Genomic DNA, 6000 nt, shown 5'->3' with positions numbered 1-6000 from the left:
CTCCAACCCCACCATCACGCAGGGAAATTCATATTCAGAGCTTTTAGAGGGGCTACATTCCGGGTGGATCCCCTCCCCTCCAGTGCCTCTTTACGCCGCGTCTCTTGGCCACTGTTCCATTAATAGCACCAAGATTTTTATTTTTCCTGATCTAAGGGCAAAGAATGGGGCCCATTATATCTGGTAATTCATCAGTTCCTCTGTCACAAAGGACATTTTCCTCTCTCTTTCTCTGTATTTCTGGCATCTTATTTCACCCTGCTCCGGGGGAGACTGAAGGCTTGCCTCCTTTGAAGAGTCCACATCAGAAGGCTGCACCACATGCCTCTAAGATTTCACCTCATGAGAAATTCCCCTTCAAATCTGTGGCTTCTCCTCTTCCCAGGGCCTTTTGAGTTTGGTAATGGCGTCATGTGTTGGCTGTGTAGAGAGGCCCCTTTGAAGCACTTACGGATGCTTTGAGTAGTCCCTTTTGAAAGAGGCTAGTGCTGATGGAGGAGGGGTTGGAAATCCCTCTGGTAGCCAAAAGATGGTCTCAGAACAATTCGGAACACACTGTGGGGTGTTGGTAATACCAGGTCTCCTGAGGCGTCCGGTCTCTGTGGAAAATGAGTGTAGTGAACTCGGCGGCAGACCCACCCACCTCCTCTCAGTGACACAGCTTGAGAGTATGTGAGGCTCTCTCCAAACTGGCTGCACTATAGCCTTGCCTGAGGGAACTGAACAACCTCAGAGGAATGGAAACCCCTATTGCTAGGTAAGTGTTTTCATGGTCTCTTCAGGGTATTCAGCACTCCCTCAGGTGAAGAGGTTAAACTCCTGGCTCCATACTTCTCTACCAATGATGGACTGACCCCTCACACTGTGGGCTGCAATAAGCCCTCTCTCCTTACCTTGCTTTTGTCAGAGTTATAAGTAACTAACGCAGATGCTCATCTTGTTTGTTGAATGGTCCTTGGATTGGATGCAACTTCTGTTAAAGCCATCTGGAAGCTGGGAGTAGCTGGCCTTAGTCTACAGCAGGTCCCTTTCCACTCTTCAGGCTTCAGGGAAGTTAAATAACCAAAGGACAGCAACAAAGGAGCCACCCACACAGATGTTAACTGTCCAGAGCTTTCCTGGTTCAGAATTGTGTATGAGTGTGTGTGCGTGTGCATGTATATGCATGTGTATGTGTGCATGTGTGTGCATGTGTGTGCACATGTGTGCATGTGTATGTGGTGTGTGTGCAAACATGCACATGTGGATGTGTGTGCATGTGTGTGTGTGTTTGTGTGTGTGCATGTATGTGTGTGTGCATGTGCATATGCATGTGTGTGTTTGTGTGCACATATGTGTGTTTGTGTGTGTGCATGTATGTGTGTGTGCGTGTGCATGTGCATATGCATGTGTGTGTGTGTGTATGGATGTGTTGTTATGGGGTAGGTGAGTGGGGTCCACACTAGAGAACTGAGAACTGTTATTGAGCGAAGAGAAGTCATTTTGTTAGACTCAGTTAAGAGTTCATATAAATTCCTGTTGGGGCCCCTGGATGTTGGGCTCCCTGTCAGGAGGCAGCCCTGGAAGTGACAAGAATTGTTACCAGTAGGGTGCTCTTAGAAGACGGCTTTTCCCACCACCTGCAGCAGCCCCGTGAGGTCACATGCCAGGATGCAATCCTGGTCCTCATTTTGGCCACTTGCTCCCAGATGTCCTCCCCCGTACAACCCCCCTACTCCCCATGACCAGGCTGAGGCTCTCTTTCTTGTTGGGAGTTTAAGAAATTCAAACTGGCATTTCCTCTGCCGCACATGATGAGGCTGGCTGATGGACAGAAGGGCTTTCTACCAATTAGATCTGCACCTCCGGTTCTGTGCCTGGATTAAGACCCCCGAGCGCTCTGCTTGAGCCCACACAACCCAAATATCAGATAACATGAAGCCTACGTTCCCTTCAGAAAGCTGTCCCAAGAACTTACTGACGTTTGCAGTGTTTGATTACTCTATGGCCAGAGAGGGCAGAGAGGGGAGTCTTATAGTCTTCTCCTGTCCTTTGAAAAGTAGCATCCAGTGTGACCTTCTCCATAAAGCCTGTGGCCTTCAAACACCTAAAGCCTCAACTTCCCCACAAATTATGCTGCTTTCCTCCCTGACTGTTCTCTTAGACAGGTATTAGAATGCACTGCTGTTTGCTCTCTGGAGGACGCACCAGCTTCCTGGGGCTCCCCCACCCCCAGTCCTCCTCCCCCACAAGGCTCCCTGGGCCCTGCAAGTGAGGTGCTGGCTGGCTGGGGAAGCTTTCAAAAGAGACGGGAAACAGCTTAGGGTAAGAAATGCTTTTAGAAAATTATTCTCACGCCAGATGAAATCTCAGATCTTGCAATTTTGTTTGTTTTCTTCCTTCTCAGCTGTTTGCTTTTGAAGTCAGAGACGGCTGTATCTTTGTGCAAGCGCAGCTGGGACTAGTCGATCACGGTTTATTTTTAAGACAAGAAAAGAAGGCGAGTGAAGAAATACCTATTGTTATTTGTTATCCACCAGGAGACTTCAAATGTACTGGGTCTTGCTCAGATATGCAGATCCAGGCTCCACACACACAGAGAGATGGAGGGCAGGATACATTGGCCAATGGATAAGGAGGTAGACAGGGGTCTGCTTGCCAGCCCTTGCTTAGGTAGCCTGACAGTGCTGGGCTTCATGTCTGTGGTATCCTTGCATCCAAGCCAGAGTTACTCTGGTGGTCTGATGGTCTGAAGAGCTATGGCTGTCTAAGGCAGTGTTTCTCAACTCATTGGTCATAATCCCTGAAGACCATCAGAAAACATAGATATTTACATTATGATTAATAAAAGTAACAAAATTATAATTATGAAGCAGCTACAAAAATAACTGTATGGTTGGAGGTCACCACATAGGAGGATCTGTATTAAAAGGTCACAGCATTAGGAAGGTTGAGAACTGATGGCCTAAGGGGTCTTTAGATTCTCTGTCTCTAGCAGTCATCCCTGTATACCCCACTGAGGGGATTCCTGGACAGCAAGCTGAGGATATTGCTACTTTGCTGAAAACCTCCAGTGACTCTCTGTTCATTATCTGCTGAGGGGTAGATTCTAAGTTGCTTGCTTACAGTTGAAAGTACTCCTTAGGTAACCAGTAGCCACCATTCCAGGTGTGTCTCCCACATCTCTTTCCTGACGTACTGCCTCTAAGAGGATGTCCTCAGTAGCCAAAAGTATTATCACCAAGCCCTGAAGCAGAGCCTGTGTCAGCCTAGCTGAGCTGACTAGCTTCGAGGGGGATTTGTCACCTGTACATTTTTAGGATCAATGTTGTGTATGTGTATGAAGAATTTTAGGTGATTTTTTTTTGTCCAATCTTCTAGCTTTCCAGAAGAATTGACACCCAGGGATGAAGTGTGGATTAACATGAAGACACAAACAACTATGGAAACAGCTGCCTCACAGTGACTGCCTTTATGTAGGCACGACACAGTGTGAAAAACATTTCTGTGAAAAAACCATTCTATCTAAACATCCCTGTGTTGCTAGCACCAACCTTTAAATACAGAGGGGCTGGGGTATTCACTGGATTGTTTCTAGATGGTTGGAGCTGGAACAGGACCCATACCCTACCAGGCCATTGCCCGAGGCCCCACTCAGCTCCGCCTTGAATAACTTCAATTCTTGCCAAATTCAATTCTCTTCTGTCTGTGAAGTTTCTTAGTTGCTTAACAATAGCTATAAACAACGGGGTGGTAGAGACCTTCCCTCTGAAGCCTTTGACCCTACAGTATGGATACTCAGCAGCTGTGTTTGTGCTGCCTCTGTGCTTGGGACATCAAGGGGCTGGTTGATGCTGTAAAAGGCTGGTCCCTGCTTCTCCGTAAGCTTTCCTGCATAGGATGTTGATGCACTGTTTCTTTCATGAAAACCATTGTAGCTGCTGCTGCCTCACCACATCTGAACACATCCCCTGTTTCAGCTCCTCAATTTTGCCCCACATAGAGAGCTGTAGAATTCTACCTTCATCAGTACAAACCACAGACTTGGCCCTTCACTGGCAGGTCCAAAGTAGTAATGATTCTGATTCCTGCTTGCAGTCCTCACCCCCCACCCATGTACTTCCTAACACTGTAGTGTTTACTTCCTTTCCCACAAACCCTAGACCTGTCTATCATCCCCAACTTAGTGCATTTTGAACACAGGCATGAGTTTAATTTTCAAAATAAAGCTATGGGCAGGATGGGAACCACAGGTTAGTTTCTGGGACAGAAGCCATTCGAACGCTTTTGATGTATCCTCTTAACAATCTTGACAACACTGATCATTTGTCCAGAGAGCCCTGGACCTGTAAGAGAGGCTGGTGCACTCGCAGGGCCTGCCAGTGTTCCCTGGCATCTTGCACGTGGAGGGTTTTCAGAAGACTATACATCTCCTACTCTTTCCTAAGTTTTCTTTACTTAGTTAAGCAGGTTCCCACTAAAGCAGGCTGGATTCTAACCTGAGCATCTAACTGTGCCACCTAAATGATATTCTGTAACGATGATTGCGGTACCTCTGCCTCATTTTCTTCTTAAGACACTGTTAGCTGTTTAAATACACGAATCACGGAGGTCCCGATTCTGGCGTGTGAGGAGATCGTGGAAAATTAAGAAAAATATGAAAAGAAAGAAAACCTGGTACATAAAGTCAGGGGCTCATTGTCAGGATCAGTTCTGTGCTTCTCCTGGATGCCGGTGAAGACATCCGTGAAAAACATATCTTATGGCTGGTGAAGGCAGAAAAAGTTCACATCTCAACTTTGTAAAACTCTTACTATGTAGTTTGCTGCCTTTTCCGGGTGTTCTTTTAAATGATGTCAATGTTTTTATTACTGTGCTTATATGACATGTGAAAAGACACATAGATAAAACCATGTTATTTTGAAGAATTTACTAACTACATGGTGAGCCACTTTTAGTTCTAACTTGATATAGCATGAGTAAGTATACAGTAGACTCTTAATAAATGTTTACCCAATTTAGTTGAATAATATTAGCTAATATACTTGTTGAATTTTACTCATGAGAACTTATTTTTCATTGTTTGCAAGCATCTCTGATTCTTGTCTTGCAGTTGAGAGAATTTTATCTCAATGTGTATTAACTTTTCTTTTTCACGTTATGACAGAAGGCATGGCAGACATTGTCCTGACAAAGCATAAATCTACATATTAGGAAAAGATGGTGTTGAAGATTTAAAGAGAATAGTTATTTTGCCCAGTTTAGTTAGTTAAATCCCGAGAGTATTCTATATGTTTTTGCTCTCTTGTCTTTGTTGAACCTTAAATAATCATGGAGAAAAGGCACTCTACAGATTTATTAAGAAATAAGTAGTTATTTACCCCAGGCAAAAGAAAAACAGCGAAGTATTATATTCCATGGCCAAGATGAAGGATAATGCTGACAGCATCCCACAAAACAGAAGGGATGGGGATTCTTTACAGAGTAACAGTGAGGTACACAGGCCTTGCAAAGTCAGGACGGTAGATCCAGGAGAGTGGTCCCCACGGCAGATGGTGTCTCAAGAAGATGGTATAGATTGTTCTGCCTATTCAACTTTCAAGTCATGGTTGCCGCCAGTAATCGAAAAGTATTAGAAAATATTTTGGTTAAGACATAAAGAGCCGGGTGTGGTGGTGCACGCCTTTAATCCCAGAATTTGGGAGGCAGAGGCAGGTGGATTACTGAGTTCGAGGCCAGCCTGGTCTACAAAGTGAGTTCCAGGACAGCCTGTCTGGAGAAACCCTGTCTCGACGCCCCACCACCCACCCCCAATAAGACATAGAAATGGAGTTTCAGGCAAACTGACCGTTGTGCTTGTGTGTCCTAAACCCCTGTGTGTCTCAAGTGTTTGGGATGCTTAGTGGGGAGACCTCAACTCTTACTATTTACATTACTTAAAATGCTTTATTCAGTCTCAGTATGACCTCTCAGTCAAACAACTTAACAAATCTGGAGATGTTTCAGGTAACAATTTTTCAA

The 6000-nt window shown here is 45.1% G+C and overlaps 1 long non-coding RNA gene across 2 annotated transcripts in view; it reads left to right on the top strand.

Moving 5' to 3' along the window:
• Positions 1–432: 432 nt before the first annotated feature.
• The window catches only part of Gm34799, an 85114-nt gene continuing 79546 nt past the window's right edge, over positions 433–6000 (top strand). For both annotated transcript variants that reach the window (XR_876397.1, XR_876396.1), the window contains exon 1: positions 433–757. This is a non-coding gene — a long non-coding RNA (predicted gene, 34799). The remainder of the gene's footprint in view (positions 758–6000) is intronic.

This window comes from Mus musculus, chromosome 17 (genome assembly GCF_000001635.26).
Source record: "Mus musculus strain C57BL/6J chromosome 17, GRCm38.p6 C57BL/6J".
Classification (NCBI taxonomy): Eukaryota; Metazoa; Chordata; class Mammalia; order Rodentia; family Muridae; genus Mus; species Mus musculus.
This window is presented reverse-complemented; position numbering and strand designations above follow the sequence as displayed.